This window comes from Melospiza georgiana, chromosome 12, assembly GCF_028018845.1.
Source record: "Melospiza georgiana isolate bMelGeo1 chromosome 12, bMelGeo1.pri, whole genome shotgun sequence".
NCBI lineage: Eukaryota > Metazoa > Chordata > Aves > Passeriformes > Passerellidae > Melospiza > Melospiza georgiana.
The window spans coordinates 20,654,903-20,675,261 of record NC_080441.1 but is presented as its reverse complement, the minus strand read 5'-3'; positions in this window follow the sequence as shown (position 1 = coordinate 20,675,261).

Genomic DNA, 20,359 nt, shown 5'->3' with positions numbered 1-20,359 from the left:
AGCCCTGAGTTCCAAGAACACAGCAGCTGCGAAGGACTACCCAAGAAGAGCACAAAAGTACCACCACATGCCTGCCTCCACAGCTATTTCCTTGGGGACATCCCTAATTCCTGGCTGATTTGCCTTTCTCGTCGTCGGGTTGGGGTTAGGTAGGCCTTGTGCTAGGATTTTTAAAATCAGGAAGCCCAGACCTCCAGGCACACTGGAGCTGTGAAAGGCATCCAAAAGGGAGTGCAAAAGTGCCACAACATGGCTGCTTTCACAGCTTTTTCCTTAGGAAGAACCCTAATACCCGGCTGATTTACCTTCCTAGGGTTACTGTTAGGCTTGGGCCAAGGACTTTTAAAACCAGGAAGCCCTGTGCTCCAGGCACACTGCAGCTGTTCAAGGCATCCCAAGGGGAGCGCAAAAGTGACACAACTTGGCTGCCTCCACTGCTATTTCCATGAGACCATCCCCAATTTTAGGCTGGTTTTCCTTCCTAGCGTTGAGTTTTGAGTTAGGCCTATGGTTAGTGTTCTTTTAACCTGAAAGCCCTGAGTTCCAAGAACACAGCAGCTGCGAAGGACTACCCAAGAAGAGTACAAAAGTACCACCACATGCCTGCCTCCACAGCTATTTCCTTGGGGACATCCCTAATTCCTGGCTGATTTGCCTTTCTCGTCGTCGGGTTGGGGTTAGGTAGGCCTTGTGCTAGGATTTTTAAAATCAGGAAGCCCAGACCTCCAGACACACTGGAGCTGTGAATGGCATCCAAAAGGGAGTGCAAAAGAGCCACAACATGGCTGCTTTCACAGCTTTTTCCTTAGGAAGAACCCTAATACCCGGCTGATTTACCTTCCTAGGGTTACTGTTAGGCTTGGGCCAAGGACTTTTAAAACCAGGAAGCCCTGGGCTCCAGGAACACTGCAGCTGTTCAAGGCATCCCAACGGAAGTGCAAAAGTGACACATCTTGGCTGCCTCCACTGCTATTTCCATGAGACCATCCCCAACCATAGGCTGATTTTCCTTCCTAGCGTTGAGGTTTGAGTTAGGCCTAGGGTTAGAGTTTTTTAACCAGAAAGCCCTGAGTTCCAAGAACACAGCAGCTGCGAAGGACTACCCAAGAAGAGCACAAAAGTACCACAACATGCCTGCCTCCACAGCTATTTCCTTGGGGACATCCCTAATTCCTGGCTGATTTGCCTTTCTCGTCGTCGGGTTGGGGTTAGGTAGGCCTTGTGCTAGGATTTTTAAAATCAGGAAGCCCAGACCTCCAGGCACACTGGAGCTGTGAAAGGCATCCAAAAGGGAGTGCAAAAGTGCCACAACATGGCTGCTTTCACAGCTTTTTCCTTAGGAAGAACCCTAATACCCGGCTGATTTACCTTCCTAGGGTTACTGTTAGGCTTGGGCCAAGGACTTTTAAAACCAGGAAGCCCTGTGCTCCAGGCACACTGCAGCTGTTCAAGGCATCCCAACGGGAGCGCAAAAGTGACACAACTTGGCTGCCTCCACTGCTATTTCCATGAGACCATCCCCAACCTTAGGCTGGTTTTCCTTCCTAGCGTTGAGTTTTGAGTTAGGCCTATGGTTAGTGTTCTTTTAACCTGAAAGCCCTGAGTTCCAAGAACACAGCAGCTGCGAAGGACTACCCAAGAAGAGCACAAAAGTACCACAACATGCATGCCTCCACAGCTATTTCCTTGGGGACATCCCTAATTCCTGGCTGATTTGCCTTTCTCGTCGTCGGGTTGGGGTTAGGTAGGCCTTGTGCTAGGATTTTGAAAATCAGAAAGCCCAGACCTCCAGGCACACTGGAGCTGTGAAAGGCATCCAAAAGGGAGTGCAAAAGTGCCACAACATGGCTGCTTTCACAGCTTTTTCCTTAGGAAGAACCCTAATACCCGGCTGATTTACCTTCCTAGGGTTACTGTTAGGCTTGGGCCAAGGACTTTTAAAACCAGGAAGCCCTGTGCTCCAGGCACACTGCAGCTGTTCAAGGCATCCCAAGGGGAGCGCAAAAGTGACACAACTTGGCTGCCTCCACTGCTATTTCCATGAGACCATCCCCAACCATAGGCTGGTTTTCCTTCCTAGCGTTGAGTTTTGAGTTAGGCCTAGGGTTGGAGTTTTTTAACCAGAAAGCCCTGAGTTCCAAGAACACAGCAGCTGCGAAGGACTACCCAAGAAGAGCACAAAAGTACCACCACATGCCTGCCTCCACAGCTATTTCCTTGGGGACATCCCTAATTCCTGGCTGATTTGCCTTTCTCGTCGTCGGGTTGGGGTTAGGTAGGCCTTGTGCTAGGATTTTTAAAATCAGGAAGCCCAGACCTCCAGGCACACTGGAGCTGTGAAAGGCATCCAAAAGGGAGTGCAAAAGTGCCACAACATGGCTGCTTTCACAGCTTTTTCCTTAGGAAGAACCCTAATACCCGGCTGATTTACCTTCCTAGGGTTACTGTTAGGCTTGGGCCAAGGACATTTAAAACCAGGAAGCCCTGTGCTCCAGGAACACTGCAGCTGTTCAAGGCATCCCAAGGGGAGCGCAAAAGTGACACAACTTGGCTGCCTCCACTGCTATTTCCATGAGACCATCCCGAACCATAGGCAGATTTTCCTTCCTAGCTTTGAGGTTTGAGTTAGGCCTAGGGTTAGAGTTTTTTAACCAGAAAGCCCTGAGTTCCAAGAACACAGCAGCTGCGAAGGACTACCCAAGAAGAGCACAAAAGTACCACCACATGCCTGCCTCCACAGCTATTTCCTTGGGGACATCCCTAATTCCTGGCTGATTTGCCTTTCTCGTCGTCGGGTTGGGGTTAGGTAGGCCTTGTGCTAGGATTTTTAAAATCAGGAAGCCCAGACCTCCAGACACACTGGAGCTGTGAAAGGCATCCAAAAGGGAGTGCAAAAGAGCCACAACATGGCTGCTTTCACAGCTTTTTCCTTAGGAAGAACCCTAATACCCGGCTGATTTACCTTCCTAGGGTTACTGTTAGGCTTGGGCCAAGGACTTTTAAAACCAGGAAGCCCTGGGCTCCAGGAACACTGCAGCTGTTCAAGGCATCCCAACGGGAGTGCAAAAGTGACACAACTTGGCTGCCTCCACTGCTATTTCCATGAGACCATCCCCAACCTTAGGCTGATTTTCCTTCCTAGCGTTGAGTTTTGAGTTAGGCCTATGGTTAGTGTTCTTTTAACCTGAAAGCCCTGAGTTCCAAGAATACAGCAGCTGCGAAGGACTACCCAAGAAGAGCACAAAAGTACCACAACATGCCTGCCTCCACAGCTATTTCCTTGGGGACATCCCTAATTCCTGGCTGATTTGCCTTTCTCGTTGTCGGGTTGGGGTTAGGTAGGCCTTGTGCTAGGATTTTGAAAATCAGGAAGCCCAGACCTCCAGGCACACTGGAGCTGTGAAAGGCATCCAAAAGGGAGTGCAAAAGTGCCACAACATGGCTGCTTTCACAGCTTTTTCCTTAGGAAGAACCCTAATACCCGGCTGATTTACCTTCCTAGGGTTACTGTTAGGCTTGGGCCTAGGACTTTTAAAACCAGGAAGCCCTGTGCTCCAGGCACACTGCAGCTGTTCAAGGCATCCCAACGGGAGCGCAAAAGTGACACAACTTGGCTGCCTCCACTGCTATTTCCATGAGACCATCCCCAACCATAGGCTGGTTTTCCTTCCTAGCGTTGAGTTTTGAGTTAGGCCTAGGGTTGGAGTTTTTTAACCAGAAAGCCCTGAGTTCCAAGAACACAGCAGCTGCGAAGGACTACCCAAGAAGAGCACAAAAGTACCACCACATGCCTGCCTCCACAGCTATTTCCTTGGGGACATCCCTAATTCCTGGCTGATTTGCCTTTCTCGTCGTCGGGTTGGGGTTAGGTAGGCCTTGTGCTAGGATTTTTAAAATCAGGAAGCCCAGACCTCCAGGCACACTGGAGCTGTGAAAGGCATCCAAAAGGGAGTGCAAAAGTGCCACAACATGGCTGCTTTCACAGCTTTTTCCTTAGGAAGAACCCTAATACCCGGCTGATTTACCTTCCTAGGGTTACTGTTAGGCTTGGGCCAAGGACATTTAAAACCAGGAAGCCCTGTGCTCCAGGAACACTGCAGCTGTTCAACGCATCCCAAGGGGAGCGCAAAAGTGACACAACTTGGCTGCCTCCACTGCTATTTCCATGAGACCATCCCGAACCATAGGCAGATTTTCCTTCCTAGCTTTGAGGTTTGAGTTAGGCCTAGGGTTAGAGTTTTTTAACCAGAAAGCCCTGAGTTCCAAGAACACAGCAGCTGCGAAGGACTACCCAAGAAGAGCACAAAAGTACCACCACATGCCTGCCTCCACAGCTATTTCCTTGGGGACATCCCTAATTCCTGGCTGATTTGCCTTTCTCGTTGTCGGGTTGGGGTTAGGTAGGCCTTGTGCTAGGATTTTTAAAATCAGGAAGCCCAGACCTCCAGGCACACTGGAGCTGTGAGAGGCATCCAAAAGGGAGTGCAAAAGTGCCACAACATGGCTGCTTTCACAGCTTTTTCCTTAGGAAGAACCCTAATACCCGGCTGATTTACCTTCCTAGGGTTACTGTTAGGCTTAGGCCTAGGACTTTTAAAACCAGGAAGCCCTGTGCTCCAGGCACACTGCAGCTGTTCAAGGCATCCCAACGGGAGCGCAAAAGTGACACAACTTGGCTGCCTCCACTGCTATTTCCATGAGACCATCCCCAACCATAGGCTGGTTTTCCTTCCTAGCGTTGAGTTTTGAGTTAGGCCTAGGGTTGGAGTTTTTTAACCTGAAAGCCCTGAGTTCCAAGAACACAGCAGCTGCGAAGGACTACCCAAGAAGAGTACAAAAGTACCACCACATGCCTGCCTCCACAGCTATTTCCTTGGGGACATCCCTAATTCCTGGCTGATTTGCCTTTCTCGTCGTCGGGTTGGGGTTAGGTAGGCCTTGTGCTAGGATTTTGAAAATCAGGAAGCCCAGACCTCCAGGCACACTGGAGCTGTGAAAGGCATCCAAAAGGGAGTGCAAAAGTGCCACAACATGGCTACTTTCACAGCTTTTTCCTTAGGAAGAACCCTAATACCCGGCTGATTTACCTTCCTAGGGTTACTGTTAGGCTTGGGCCAAGGACATTTAAAACCAGGAAGCCCTGTGCTCCAGGAACACTGCAGCTGTTCAACGCATCCCAAGGGGAGCGCAAAAGTGACACAACTTGGCTGCCTCCACTGCTATTTCCATGAGACCATCCCGAACCATAGGCAGATTTTCCTTCCTAGCTTTGAGGTTTGAGTTAGGCCTAGGGTTAGAGTTTTTTAACCAGAAAGCCCTGAGTTCCAAGAACACAGCAGCTGCGAAGGACTACCCAAGAAGAGCACAAAAGTACCACACAATGCCTGCCTCCACAGCTATTTCCTTGGGGACATCCCTAATTCCTGGCTGATTTGCCTTTCTCGTCGTCGGGTTGGGGTTAGGTAGGCCTTGTGCTAGGATTTTTAAAATCAGGAAGCCCAGACCTCCAGACACACTGGAGCTGTGAATGGCATCCAAAAGGGAGTGCAAAAGAGCCACAACATGGCTGCTTTCACAGCTTTTTCCTTAGGAAGAACCCTAATACCCGGCTGATTTACCTTCCTAGGGTTACTGTTAGGCTTGGGCCAAGGACTTTTAAAACCAGGAAGCCCTGGGCTCCAGGAACACTGCAGCTGTTCAAGGCATCCCAACGGGAGTGCAAAAGTGACACAACTTGGCTGCCTCCACTGCTATTTCCATGAGACCATCCCCAACCATAGGCTGATTTTCCTTCCTAGCGTTGAGGTTTGAGTTAGGCCTAGGGTTAGAGTTTTTTAACCAGAAAGCCCTGAGTTCCAAGAACACAGCAGCTGCGAAGGACTACCCAAGAAGAGCACAAAAGTACCACAACATGCCTGCCTCCACAGCTATTTCCTTGGGGACATCCCTAATTCCTGGCTGATTTGCCTTTCTCGTCGTCGGGTTGGGGTTAGGTAGGCCTTGTGCTAGGATTTTTAAAATCAGGAAGCCCAGACCTCCAGGCACACTGGAGCTGTGAAAGGCATCCAAAAGGGAGTGCAAAAGTGCCACAACATGGCTGCTTTCACAGCTTTTTCCTTAGGAAGAACCCTAATACCCGGCTGATTTACCTTCCTAGGGTTACTGTTAGGCTTGGGCCAAGGACTTTTAAAACCAGGAAGCCCTGTGCTCCAGGCACACTGCAGCTGTTCAAGGCATCCCAAGGGGAGCGCAAAAGTGACACAACTTGGCTGCCTCCACTGCTATTTCCATGAGACCATCCCCAACCTTAGGCTGGTTTTCCTTCCTTGCGTTGAGTTTTGAGTTAGGCCTATGGTTAGTGTTCTTTTAACCTGAAAGCCCTGAGTTCCAAGAACACAGCAGCTGCGAAGGACTACCCAAGAAGAGCACAAAAGTACCACAACATGCCTGCCTCCACAGCTATTTCCTTGGGGACATCCCTAATTCCTGGCTGATTTGCCTTTCTCGTCGTCGGGTTGGGGTTAGGTAGGCCTTGTGCTAGGATTTTGAAAATCAGAAAGCCCAGACCTCCAGGCACACTGGAGCTGTGAAAGGCATCCAAAAGGGAGTGCAAAAGTGCCACAACATGGCTGCTTTCACAGCTTTTTCCTTAGGAAGAACCCTAATACCCGGCTGATTTACCTTCCTAGGGTTACTGTTAGGCTTGGGCCAAGGACTTTTAAAACCAGGAAGCCCTGTGCTCCAGGCACACTGCAGCTGTTCAAGGCATCCCAAGGGGAGCGCAAAAGTGACACAACTTGGCTGCCTCCACTGCTATTTCCATGAGACCATCCCCAATTTTAGGCTGGTTTTCCTTCCTAGCGTTGAGTTTTGAGTTAGGCCTATGGTTAGTGTTCTTTTAACCTGAAAGCCCTGAGTTCCAAGAACACAGCAGCTGCGAAGGACTACCCAAGAAGAGCACAAAAGTACCACCACATGCCTGCCTCCACAGCTATTTCCTTGGGGACATCCCTAATTCCTGGCTGATTTGCCTTTCTCGTCGTCGGGTTGGGGTTAGGTAGGCCTTGTGCTAGGATTTTTAAAATCAGGAAGCCCAGACCTCCAGGCACACTGGAGCTGTGAAAGGCATCCAAAAGGGAGTGCAAAAGTGCCACAACATGGCTGCTTTCACAGCTTTTTCCTTAGGAAGAACCCTAATACCCGGCTGATTTACCTTCCTAGGGTTACTGTTAGGCTTGAGCCAAGGACATTTAAAACCAGGAAGCCCTGTGCTCCAGGAACACTGCAGCTGTTCAAGGCATCCCAACGGGAGCGCAAAAGTGACACAACTTGGCTGCCTCCACTGCTATTTCCATGAGACCATCCCGAACCATAGGCTGATTTTCCTTCCTAGCGTTGAGGTTTGAGTTAGGCCTAGGGTTAGAGTTTTTTAACCAGAAAGCCCTGAGTTCCAAGAACACAGCAGCTGCGAAGGACTACCCAAGAAGAGCACAAAAGTACCACCACATGCCTGCCTCCACTGCTATTTCCTTGGGGACATCCCTAATTCCTGGCTGATTTGCCTTTCTCGTTGTCGGGTTGGGGTTAGGTAGGCCTTGTGCTAGGATTTTTAAAATCAGGAAGCCCAGACCTCCAGGCACACTGGAGCTGTGAAAGGCATCCAAAAGGGAGTGCAAAAGTGCCACAACATGGCTGCTTTCACAGCTTTTTCCTTAGGAAGAACCCTAATACCCGGCTGATTTACCTTCCTAGGGTTACTGTTAGGCTTAGGCCTAGGACATTTAAAACCAGGAAGCCCTGTGCTCCAGGCACACTGCAGCTGTTCAAGGCATCCCAACGGGAGTGCAAAAGTGACACAACTTGGCTGCCTCCACTGCTATTTCCATGAGACCATCCCCAACCATAGGCTGATTTTCCTTCCTAGCGTTGAGGTTTGAGTTAGGCCTAGGGTTGGAGTTTTTAACCAGAAAGCCCTGAGTTCCAAGAATACAGCAGCTGCGAAGGACTACCCAAGAAGAGCACAAAAGTACCACCACATGCCTGCCTCCACAGCTATTTCCTTGGGGACATCCCTAATTCCTGGCTGATTTGCCTTTCTCGTCGTCGGGTTGGGGTTAGGTAGGCCTTGTGCTAGGATTTTGAAAATCAGGAAGCCCAGACCTCCAGGCACACTGGAGCTGTGAAAGGCATCCAAAAGGGAGTGCAAAAGTGCCACAACATGGCTGCTTTCACAGCTTTTTCCTTAGGAAGAACCCTAATACCCGGCTGATTTACCTTCCTAGGGTTACTGTTAGGCTTGGGCCAAGGACTTTTAAAACCAGGAAGCCCTGTGCTCCAGGCACACTGCAGCTGTTCAAGGCATCCCAAGGGGAGCGCAAAAGTGACACAACTTGGCTGCCTCCACTGCTATTTCCATGAGACCATCCCCAACCTTAGGCTGGTTTTCCTTCCTAGCGTTGAGTTTTGAGTTAGGCCTATGGTTAGTGTTCTTTTAACCTGAAAGCCCTGAGTTCCAAGAACACAGCAGCTGCGAAGGACTACCCAAGAAGAGCACAAAAGTACCACAACATGCCTGCCTCCACAGCTATTTCCTTGGGGACATCCCTAATTCCTGGCTGATTTGCCTTTCTCGTCGTCGGGTTGGGGTTAGGTAGGCCTTGTGCTAGGATTTTGAAAATCAGAAAGCCCAGACCTCCAGGCACACTGGAGCTGTGAAAGGCATCCAAAAGGGAGTGCAAAAGTGCCACAACATGGCTGCTTTCACAGCTTTTTCCTTAGGAAGAACCCTAATACCCGGCTGATTTACCTTCCTAGGGTTACTGTTAGGCTTGGGCCAAGGACTTTTAAAACCAGGAAGCCCTGTGCTCCAGGCACACTGCAGCTGTTCAAGGCATCCCAACGGGAGTGCAAAAGTGACACAACTTGGCTGCCTCCACTGCTATTTCCATGAGACCATCCCCAATTTTAGGCTGATTTTCCTTCCTAGCGTTGAGTTTTGAGTTAGGCCTATGGTTAGTGTTCTTTTAACCTGAAAGCCCTGAGTTCCAAGAACACAGCAGCTGCGAAGGACTACCCAAGAAGAGCACAAAAGTACCACCACATGCCTGCCTCCACAGCTATTTCCTTGGGGACATCCCTAATTCCTGGCTGATTTGCCTTTCTCGTCGTCGGGTTGGGGTTAGGTAGGCCTTGTGCTAGGATTTTTAAAATCAGGAAGCCCAGACCTCCAGGCACACTGGAGCTGTGAAAGGCATCCAAAAGGGAGTGCAAAAGTGCCACAACATGGCTGCTTTCACAGCTTTTTCCTTAGGAAGAACCCTAATACCCGGCTGATTTACCTTCCTAGGGTTACTGTTAGGCTTGAGCCAAGGACATTTAAAACCAGGAAGCCCTGTGCTCTAGGAACACTGCAGCCGTTGAAGGCATCCCAACGGGAGCGCAAAAGTGACACAACTTGGCTGCCTCCACTGCTATTTCCATGAGACCATCCCGAACCATAGGCTGATTTTCCTTCCTAGCGTTGAGGTTTGAGTTAGGCCTAGGGTTAGAGTTTTTTAACCAGAAAGCCCTGAGTTCCAAGAACACAGCAGCTGCGAAGGACTACCCAAGAAGAGCACAAAAGTACCACAACATGCCTGCCTCCACAGCTATTTCCTTGGGGACATCCCTAATTCCTGGCTGATTTGCCTTTCTCGTCGTCGGGTTGGGGTTAGGTAGGCCTTGTGCTAGGATTTTTAAAATCAGGAAGCCCAGACCTCCAGGCACACTGGAGCTGTGAATGGCATCCAAAAGGGAGTGCAAAAGAGCCACAACATGGCTGCTTTCACAGCTTTTTCCTTAGGAAGAACCCTAATACCCGGCTGATTTACCTTCCTAGGGTTACTGTTAGGCTTGGGCCAAGGACTTTTAAAACCAGGAAGCCCTGGGCTCCAGGAACACTGCAGCTGTTCAAGGCATCCCAACGGGAGTGCAAAAGTGACACAACTTGGCTGCCTCCACTGCTATTTCCATGAGACCATCCCCAACCTTAGGCTGATTTTCCTTCCTAGCGTTGAGGTTTGAGTTAGGCCTAGGGTTAGAGTTTTTTAACCAGAAAGCCCTGAGTTCCAAGAACACAGCAGCTGCGAAGGACTACCCAAGAAGAGCACAAAAGTACCACCACATGCCTGCCTCCACTGCTATTTCCTTGGGGACATCCCTAATTCCTGGCTGATTTGCCTTTCTCGTCGTCGGGTTGGGGTTAGGTAGGCCTTGTGCTAGGATTTTTAAAATCAGGAAGCCCAGACCTCCAGGCACACTGGAGCTGTGAAAGGCATCCAAAAGGGAGTGCAAAAGTGCCACAACATGGCTGCTTTCACAGCTTTTTCCTTAGGAAGAACCCTAATACCCGGCTGATTTACCTTCCTAGGGTTACTGTTAGGCTTAGGCCTAGGACATTTAAAACCAGGAAGCCCTGTGCTCCAGGCACACTGCAGCTGTTCAAGGCATCCCAACGGGAGTGCAAAAGTGACACAACTTGGCTGCCTCCACTGCTATTTCCATGAGACCATCCCCAACCATAGGCTGATTTTCCTTCCTAGCGTTGAGGTTTGAGTTAGGCCTAGGGTTGGAGTTTTTAACCAGAAAGCCCTGAGTTCCAAGAATACAGCAGCTGCGAAGGACTACCCAAGAAGAGCACAAAAGTACCACCACATGCCTGCCTCCACAGCTATTTCCTTGGGGACATCCCTAATTCCTGGCTGATTTGCCTTTCTCGTCGTCGGGTTGGGGTTAGGTAGGCCTTGTGCTAGGATTTTGAAAATCAGGAAGCCCAGACCTCCAGGCACACTGGAGCTGTGAAAGGCATCCAAAAGGGAGTGCAAAAGTGCCACAACATGGCTGCTTTCACAGCTTTTTCCTTAGGAAGAACCCTAATACCCGGCTGATTTACCTTCCTAGGGTTACTGTTAGGCTTGGGCCAAGGACTTTTAAAACCAGGAAGCCCTGTGCTCCAGGCACACTGCAGCTGTTCAAGGCATCCCAAGGGGAGCGCAAAAGTGACACAACTTGGCTGCCTCCACTGCTATTTCCATGAGACCATCCCCAACCTTAGGCTGGTTTTCCTTCCTAGCGTTGAGTTTTGAGTTAGGCCTATGGTTAGTGTTCTTTTAACCTGAAAGCCCTGAGTTCCAAGAACACAGCAGCTGCGAAGGACTACCCAAGAAGAGCACAAAAGTACCACAACATGCCTGCCTCCACAGCTATTTCCTTGGGGACATCCCTAATTCCTGGCTGATTTGCCTTTCTCGTCGTCGGGTTGGGGTTAGGTCGGCCTTGTGCTAGGATTTTGAAAATCAGAAAGCCCAGACCTCCAGGCACACTGGAGCTGTGAAAGGCATCCAAAAGGGAGTGCAAAAGTGCCACAACATGGCTGCTTTCACAGCTTTTTCCTTAGGAAGAACCCTAATACCCGGCTGATTTACCTTCCTAGGGTTACTGTTAGGCTTGGGCCAAGGACTTTTAAAACCAGGAAGCCCTGTGCTCCAGGCACACTGCAGCTGTTCAAGGCATCCCAACGGGAGTGCAAAAGTGACACAACTTGGCTGCCTCCACTGCTATTTCCATGAGACCATCCCCAATTTTAGGCTGATTTTCCTTCCTAGCGTTGAGTTTTGAGTTAGGCCTATGGTTAGTGTTCTTTTAACCTGAAAGCCCTGAGTTCCAAGAACACAGCAGCTGCGAAGGACTACCCAAGAAGAGCACAAATGTACCACCACATGCCTGCCTCCACAGCTATTTCCTTGGGGACATCCCTAATTCCTGGCTGATTTGCCTTTCTCGTCGTCGGGTTGGGGTTAGGTAGGCCTTGTGCTAGGATTTTGAAAATCAGGAAGCCCAGACCTCCAGGCACACTGGAGCTGTGAAAGGCATCCAAAAGGGAGTGCAAAAGTGCCACAACATGGCTGCTTTCACAGCTTTTTCCTTAGGAAGAACCCTAATACCCGGCTGATTTACCTTCCTAGGGTTACTGTTAGGCTTGGGCCAAGGACATTTAAAACCAGGAAGCCCTGGGCTCCAGGAACACTGCAGCTGTTCAACGCATCCCAAGGGGAGCGCAAAAGTGACAGAACTTGGCTGCCTCCACTGCTATTTCCATGAGACCATCCCGAACCATAGGCTGATTTTCCTTCCTAGCTTTGAGGTTTGAGTTAGGCCTAGGGTTAGAGTTTTTTAACCAGAAAGCCCTGAGTTCCAAGAACACAGCAGCTGCGAAGGACTACCCAAGAAGAGCACAAAAGTACCACAACATGCCTGCCTCCACAGCTATTTCCTTGGGGACATCCCTAATTCCTGGCTGATTTGCCTTTCTCATCGTCGGGTTGGGGTTAGGTAGGCCTTGTGCTAGGATTTTTAAAATCAGGAAGCCCAGACCTCCAGACACACTGGAGCTGTGAATGGCATCCAAAAGGGAGTGCAAAAGAGCCACAACATGGCTGCTTTCACAGCTTTTTCCTTAGGAAGAACCCTAATACCCGGCTGATTTACCTTCCTAGGGTTACTGTTAGGCTTGGGCCAAGGACTTTTAAAACCAGGAAGCCCTGGGCTCCAGGAACACTGCAGCTGTTCAAGGCATCCCAACGGGAGTGCAAAAGTGACACAACTTGGCTGCCTCCACTGCTATTTCCATGAGAGCATCCCCAACCATAGGCTGATTTTCCTTCCTAGCGTTGAGGTTTGAGTTAGGCCTAGGGTTAGAGTTTTTTAACCAGAAAGCCCTGAGTTCCAAGAACACAGCAACTGCGAAGGACTACCCAAGAAGAGCACAAAAGTACCACAACATGCCTGCCTCCACAGCTATTTCCTTGGGGACATCCCTAATTCCTGGCTGATTTGCCTTTCTCGTCGTCGGGTTGGGGTTAGGTAGGCCTTGTGCTAGGATTTTTAAAATCAGGAAGCCCAGACCTCCAGGCACACTGGAGCTGTGAAAGGCATCCAAAAGGGAGTGCAAAAGTGCCACAACATGGCTGCTTTCACAGCTTTTTCCTTAGGAAGAACCCTAATACCCGGCTGATTTACCTTCCTAGGGTTACTGTTAGGCTTGGGCCAAGGACTTTTAAAACCAGGAAGCCCTGTGCTCCAGGCACACTGCAGCTGTTCAAGGCATCCCAAGGGGAGCGCAAAAGTGACACAACTTGGCTGCCTCCACTGCTATTTCCATGAGACCATCCCCAACCTTAGGCTGGTTTTCCTTCCTAGCGTTGAGTTTTGAGTTAGGCCTATGGTTAGTGTTCTTTTAACCTGAAAGCCCTGAGTTCCAAGAACACAGCAGCTGCGAAGGACTACCCAAGAAGAGCACAAAAGTACCACAACATGCCTGCCTCCACAGCTATTTCCTTGGGGACATCCCTAATTCCTGGCTGATTTGCCTTTCTCGTCGTCGGGTTGGGGTTAGGTAGGCCTTGTGCTAGGATTTTGAAAATCAGAAAGCCCAGACCTCCAGGCACACTGGAGCTGTGAAAGGCATCCAAAAGGGAGTGCAAAAGTGCCACAACATGGCTGCTTTCACAGCTTTTTCCTTAGGAAGAACCCTAATACCCGGCTGATTTACCTTCCTAGGGTTACTGTTAGGCTTGGGCCAAGGACTTTTAAAACCAGGAAGCCCTGTGCTCCAGGCACACTGCAGCTGTTCAAGGCATCCCAAGGGGAGCGCAAAAGTGACACAACTTGGCTGCCTCCACTGCTATTTCCATGAGACCATACCCAACCTTAGGCTGGTTTTCCTTCCTAGCGTTGAGTTTTGAGTTAGGCCTATGGTTAGTGTTCTTTTAACCTGAAAGCCCTGAGTTCCAAGAACACAGCAGCTGCGAAGGACTACCCAAGAAGAGCACAAAAGTACCACCACATGCCTGCCTCCACAGCTATTTCCTTGGGGACATCCCTAATTCCTGGCTGATTTGCCTTTCTCGTCGTCGGGTTGGGGTTAGGTAGGCCTTGTGCTAGGATTTTTAAAATCAGGAAGCCCAGACCTCCAGGCACACTGGAGCTGTGAAAGGCATCCAAAAGGGAGTGCAAAAGTGCCACAACATGGCTGCTTTCACAGCTTTTTCCTTAGGAAGAACCCTAATACCCGGCTGATTTACCTTCCTAGGGTTACTGTTAGGCTTGGGCCAAGGACATTTAAAACCAGGAAGCCCTGTGCTCCAGGAACACTGCAGCTGTTCAACGCATCCCAAGGGGAGCGCAAAAGTGACAGAACTTGGCTGCCTCCACTGCTATTTCCATGAGACCATCCCGAACCATAGGCAGATTTTCCTTCCTAGCTTTGAGGTTTGAGTTAGGCCTAGGGTTAGAGTTTTTTAACCAGAAAGCCCTGAGTTCCAAGAACACAGCAGCTGCGAAGGACTACCCAAGAAGAGCACAAAAGTACCACCACATGCCTGCCTCCACAGCTATTTCCTTGGGGACATCCCTAATTCCTGGCTGATTTGCCTTTCTCGTCGTCGGGTTGGGGTTAGGTAGGCCTTGTGCTAGGATTTTTAAAATCAGGAAGCCCAGACCTCCAGGCACACTGGAGCTGTGAAAGGCATCCAAAAGGGAGTGCAAAAGAGCCACAACATGGCTGCTTTCACAGCTTTTTCCTTAGGAAGAACCCTAATACCCGGCTGATTTACCTTCCTAGGGTTACTGTTAGGCTTGGGCCAAGGACTTTTAAAACCAGGAAGCCCTGGGCTCCAGGAACACTGCAGCTGTTCAAGGCATCCCAACGGGAGTGCAAAAGTGACACAACTTGGCTGCCTCCACTGCTATTTCCATGAGACCATCCCCAATTTTAGGCTGGTTTTCCTTCCTAGCGTTGAGTTTTGAGTTAGGCCTATGGTTAGTGTTCTTTTAACCTGAAAGCCCTGAGTTCCAAGAACACAGCAGCTGCGAAGGACTACCCAAGAAGAGCACAAAAGTACCACCACATGCCTGCCTCCACAGCTATTTCCTTGGGGACATCCCTAATTCCTGGCTGATTTGCCTTTCTCGTCGTCGGGTTGGGGTTAGGTAGGCCTTATGCTAGGATTTTTAAAATCAGGAAGCCCAGACCTGCAGGCACACTGGAGCTGTGAAAGGCATCCAAAAGGGAGTGCAAAAGTGCCACAACATGGCTGCTTTCACAGCTTTTTCCTTAGGAAGAACCCTAATACCCGGCTGATTTACCTTCCTAGGGTTACTGTTAGGCTTGGGCCAAGGACTTTTAAAACCAGGAAGCCCTGTGCTCCAGGCACACTGCAGCTGTTCAAGGCATCCCAACGGGAGTGCAAAAGTGACACAACTTGGCTGCCTCCACTGCTATTTCCATGAGACCATCCCCAACCATAGGCTGGTTTTCCTTCCTAGCGTTGAGTTTTGAGTTAGGCCTATGGTTAGTGTTCTTTTAACCTGAAAGCCCTGAGTTCCAAGAACACAGCAGCTGCGAAGGACTACCCAAGAAGAGCACAAAAGTACCACCACATGCCTGCCTCCACAGCTATTTCCTTGGGGACATCCCTAATTCCTGGCTGATTTGCCTTTCTCGTCGTCGGGTTGGGGTTAGGTAGGCCTTGTGCTAGGATTTTTAAAATCAGGAAGCCCAGACCTCCAGGCACACTGGAGCTGTGAAAGGCATCCAAAAGGGAGTGCAAAAGTGCCACAACATGGCTGCTTTCACAGCTTTTTCCTTAGGAAGAACCCTAATACCCGGCTGATTTACCTTCCTAGGGTTACTGTTAGGCTTGGGCCAAGGACTTTTAAAACCAGGAAGCCCTGTGCTCCAGGCACACTGCAGCTGTTCAAGGCATCCCAACGGGAGCGCAAAAGTGACACAACTTGGCTGCCTCCACTGCTATTTCCATGAGACCATCCCCAACCTTAGGCTGGTTTTCCTTCCTAGCGTTGAGTTTTGAGTTAGGCCTATGGTTAGTGTTCTTTTAACCTGAAAGCCCTGAGTTCCAAGAACACAGCAGCTGCGAAGGACTACCCAAGAAGAGCACAAAAGTACCACAACATGCCTGCCTCCACAGCTATTTCCTTGGGGACATCCCTAATTCCTGGCTGATTTGCCTTTCTCGTCGTCGGGTTGGGGTTAGGTAGGCCTTGTGCTAGGATTTTGAAAATCAGAAAGCCCAGACCTCCAGGCACACTGGAGCTGTGAAAGGCATCCAAAAGGGAGTGCAAAAGTGCCACAACATGGCTGCTTTCACAGCTTTTTCCTTAGGAAGAACCCTAATACCCGGCTGATTTACCTTCCTAGGGTTACTGTTAGGCTTGGGCCAAGGACTTTTAAAACCAGGAAGCCCTGTGCTCCAGGCACACTGCAGCTGTTCAAGGCATCCCAAGGGGAGCGCAAAAGTGACACAACTTGGCTGCCTCCACTGCTATTTCCATGAGACCATCCCCAACCTTAGGCTGGTTTTCCTTCCTAGCGTTGAGTTTTGAGTTAGGCCTATGGTTAGTGTTCTTTTAACCTGAAAGCCCTGAGTTCCAAGAACACAGCAGCTGCGAAGGACTACCCAAGAAGAGCACAAAAGTACCACCACATGCCTGCCTCCACAGCTATTTCCTTGGGGACATCCCTAATTCCTGGCTGATTTGCCTTTCTCGTCGTCGGGTTGGGGTTAGGTAGGCCTTGTGCTAGGATTTTTAAAATCAGGAAGCCCAGACCTCCAGGCACACTGGAGCTGTGAAAGGCATCCAAAAGGGAGTGCAAAAGAGCCACAACATGGCTGCTTTCACAGCTTTTTCCTTAGGAAGAACCCTAATACCCGGCTGATTTACCTTCCTAGGGTTACTGTTAGGCTTGGGCCAAGGACATTTAAAACCAGGAAGCCCTGTGCTCCAGGAACACTGCAGCTGTTCAACGCATCCCAACGGGAGCGCAAAAGTGACAGAACTTGGCTGCCTCCACTGCTATTTCCATGAGACCATCCCGAACCATAGGCAGATTTTCCTTCCTAGCTTTGAGGTTTGAGTTAGGCCTAGGGTTAGAGTTTTTTAACCAGAAAGCCCTGAGTTCCAAGAACACAGCAGCTGCGAAGGACTACCCAAGAAGAGCACAAAAGTACCACCACATGCCTGCCTCCACAGCTATTTCCTTGGGGACATCCCTAATTCCTGGCTGATTTGCCTTTCTCGTCGTCGGGTTGGGGTTAGGTAGGCCTTGTGCTAGGATTTTTAAAATCAGGAAGCCCAGACCTCCAGACACACTGGAGCTGTGAAAGGCATCCAAAAGGGAGTGCAAAAGAGCCACAACATGGCTGCTTTCACAGCTTTTTCCTTAGGAAGAACCCTAATACCCGGCTGATTTACCTTCCTAGGGTTACTGTTAGGCTTGGGCCAAGGACTTTTAAAACCAGGAAGCCCTGGGCTCCAGGAACACTACAGCTGTTCAAGGCATCCCAACGGGAGTGCAAAAGTGACACAACTTGGCTGCCTCCACTGCTATTTCCATGAGACCATCCCCAATTTTAGGCTGGTTTTCCTTCCTAGCGTTGAGTTTTGAGTTAGGCCTATGGTTAGTGTTCTTTTAACCTGAAAGCCCTGAGTTCCAAGAACACAGCAGCTGCGAAGGACTACCCAAGAAGAGCACAAAAGTACCACCACATGCCTGCCTCCACAGCTATTTCCTTGGGGACATCCCTAATTCCTGGCTGATTTGCCTTTCTCGTCGTCGGGTTGGGGTTAGGTAGGCCTTATGCTAGGATTTTTAAAATCAGGAAGCCCAGACCTGCAGGCACACTGGAGCTGTGAAAGGCATCCAAAAGGGAGTGCAAAAGTGCCACAACATGGCTGCTTTCACAGCTTTTTCCTTAGGAAGAACCCTAATACCCGGCTGATTTACCTTCCTAGGGTTACTGTTAGGCTTGGGCCAAGGACATTTAAAACCAGGAAGCCCTGTGCTCCAGGAACACTGCAGCTGTTCAACGCATCCCAAGGGGAGCGCAAAAGTGACACAACTTGGCTGCCTCCACTGCTATTTCCATGAGACCATCCCGAACCATAGGCAGATTTTCCTTCCTAGCTTTGAGGTTTGAGTTAGGCCTAGGGTTAGAGTTTTTTAACCAGAAAGCCCTGAGTTCCAAGAACACAGCAGCTGCGAAGGACTACCCAAGAAGAGCACAAAAGTACCACCACATGCCTGCCTCCACAGCTATTTCCTTGGGGACATCCCTAATTCCTGGCTGATTTGCCTTTCTCGTCGTCGGGTTGGGGTTAGGTAGGCCTTGTGCTAGGATTTTTAAAATCAGGAAGCCCAGACCTCCAGACACACTGGAGCTGTGAATGGCATCCAAAAGGGAGTGCAAAAGAGCCACAACATGGCTGCTTTCACAGCTTTTTCCTTAGGAAGAACCCTAATACCCGGCTGATTTACCTTCCTAGGGTTACTGTTAGGCTTGGGCCAAGGACTTTTAAAACCAGGAAGCCCTGGGCTCCAGGAACACTGCAGCTGTTCAAGGCATCCCAACGGGAGTGCAAAAGTGACACAACTTGGCTGCCTCCACTGCTATTTCCATGAGACCATCCCTAACCATAGGCTGATTTTCCTTCCGAGCGTTGAGGTTTGAGTTAGGCCTAGGGTTAGAGTTTTTTAACCAGAAAGCCCTGAGTTCCAAGAACACAGCAGCTGCGAAGGACTACCCAAGAAGAGCACAAAAGTACCACAACATGCCTGCCTCCACAGCTATTTCCTTGGGGACATCCCTAATTCCTGGCTGATTTGCCTTTCTCGTCGTCGGGTTGGGGTTAGGTAGGCCTTGTGCTAGGATTTTTAAAATCAGGAAGCCCAGACCTCCAGGCACACTGGAGCTGTGAAAGGCATCCAAAAGGGAGTGCAAAAGTGCCACAACATGGCTGCTTTCACAGCTTTTTCCTTAGGAAGAACCCTAATACCCGGCTGATTTACCTTCCTAGGGTTACTGTTAGGCTTGGGCCAAGGACTTTTAAAACCAGGAAGCCCTGGGCTCCAGGAACACTGCAGCTGTTCAAGGCATCCCAACGGGAGCGCAAAAGTGACACAACTTGGCTGCCTCCACTGCTATTTCCATGAGACCATCCCCAACCATAGGCTGATTTTCCTTCCGAGCGTTGAGGTTTGAGTTAGGCCTAGGGTTAGAGTTTTTTAACCAGAAAGCCCTGAGTTCCAAGAACACAGCAGCTGCGAAGGACTACCCAAGAAGAGCACAAAAGTACCACAACATGCCTGCCTCCACAGCTATTTCCTTGGGGACATCCCTAATTCCTGGCTGATTTGCCTTTCTCGTCGTCGGGTTGGGGTTAGGTAGGCCTTGTGCTAGGATTTTTAAAATCAGGAAGCCCAGACCTCCAGGCACACTGGAGCTGTGAAAGGCATCCAAAAGGGAGTGCAAAAGTGCCACAACATGGCTGCTTTCACAGCTTTTTCCTTAGGAAGAACCCTAATACCCGGCTGATTTACCTTCCTAGGGTTACTGTTAGGCTTGGGCCAAGGACTTTTAAAACCAGGAAGCCCTGTGCTCCAGGCACACTGCAGCTGTTCAAGGCATCCCAACGGGAGCGCAAAAGTGACACAACTTGGCTGCCTCCACTGCTATTTCCATGAGACCATCCCCAACCTTAGGCTGGTTTTCCTTCCTAGCGTTGAGTTTTGAGTTAGGCCTATGGTTAGTGTTCTTTTAACCTGAAAGCCCTGAGTTCCAAGAACACAGCAGCTGCGAAGGACTACCCAAGAAGAGCACAAAAGTACCACAACATGCCTGCCTCCACAGCTATTTCCTTGGGGACATCCCTAATTCCTGGCTGATTTGCCTTTCTCGTCGTCGGGTTGGGGTTAGGTAGGCCTTGTGCTAGGATTTTGAAAATCAGAAAGCCCAGACCTCCAGGCACACTGGAGCTGTGAAAGGCATCCAAAAGGGAGTGCAAAAGTGCCACAACATGGCTGCTTTCACAGCTTTTTCCTTAGGAAGAACCCTAATACCCGGCTGATTTACCTTCCTAGGGTTACTGTTAGGCTTGGGCCAAGGACTTTTAAAACCAGGAAGCCCTGTGCTCCAGGCACACTGCAGCTGTTCAAGGCATCCCAAGGGGAGCGCAAAAGTGACACAACTTGGCTGCCTCCACTGCTATTTCCATGAGACCATCCGCAATTTTAGGCTGGTTTTCCTTCCTAGCGTTGAGTTTTGAGTTAGGCCTATGGTTAGTGTTCTTTTAACCTGAAAGCCCTGAGTTCCAAGAACACAGCAGCTGCGAAGGACTACCCAAGAAGAGCACAAAAGTACCACCACATGCCTGCCTCCACAGCTATTTCCTTGGGGACATCCCTAATTCCTGGCTGATTTGCCTTTCTCGTTGTCGGGTTGGGGTTAGGTAGGCCTTGTGCTAG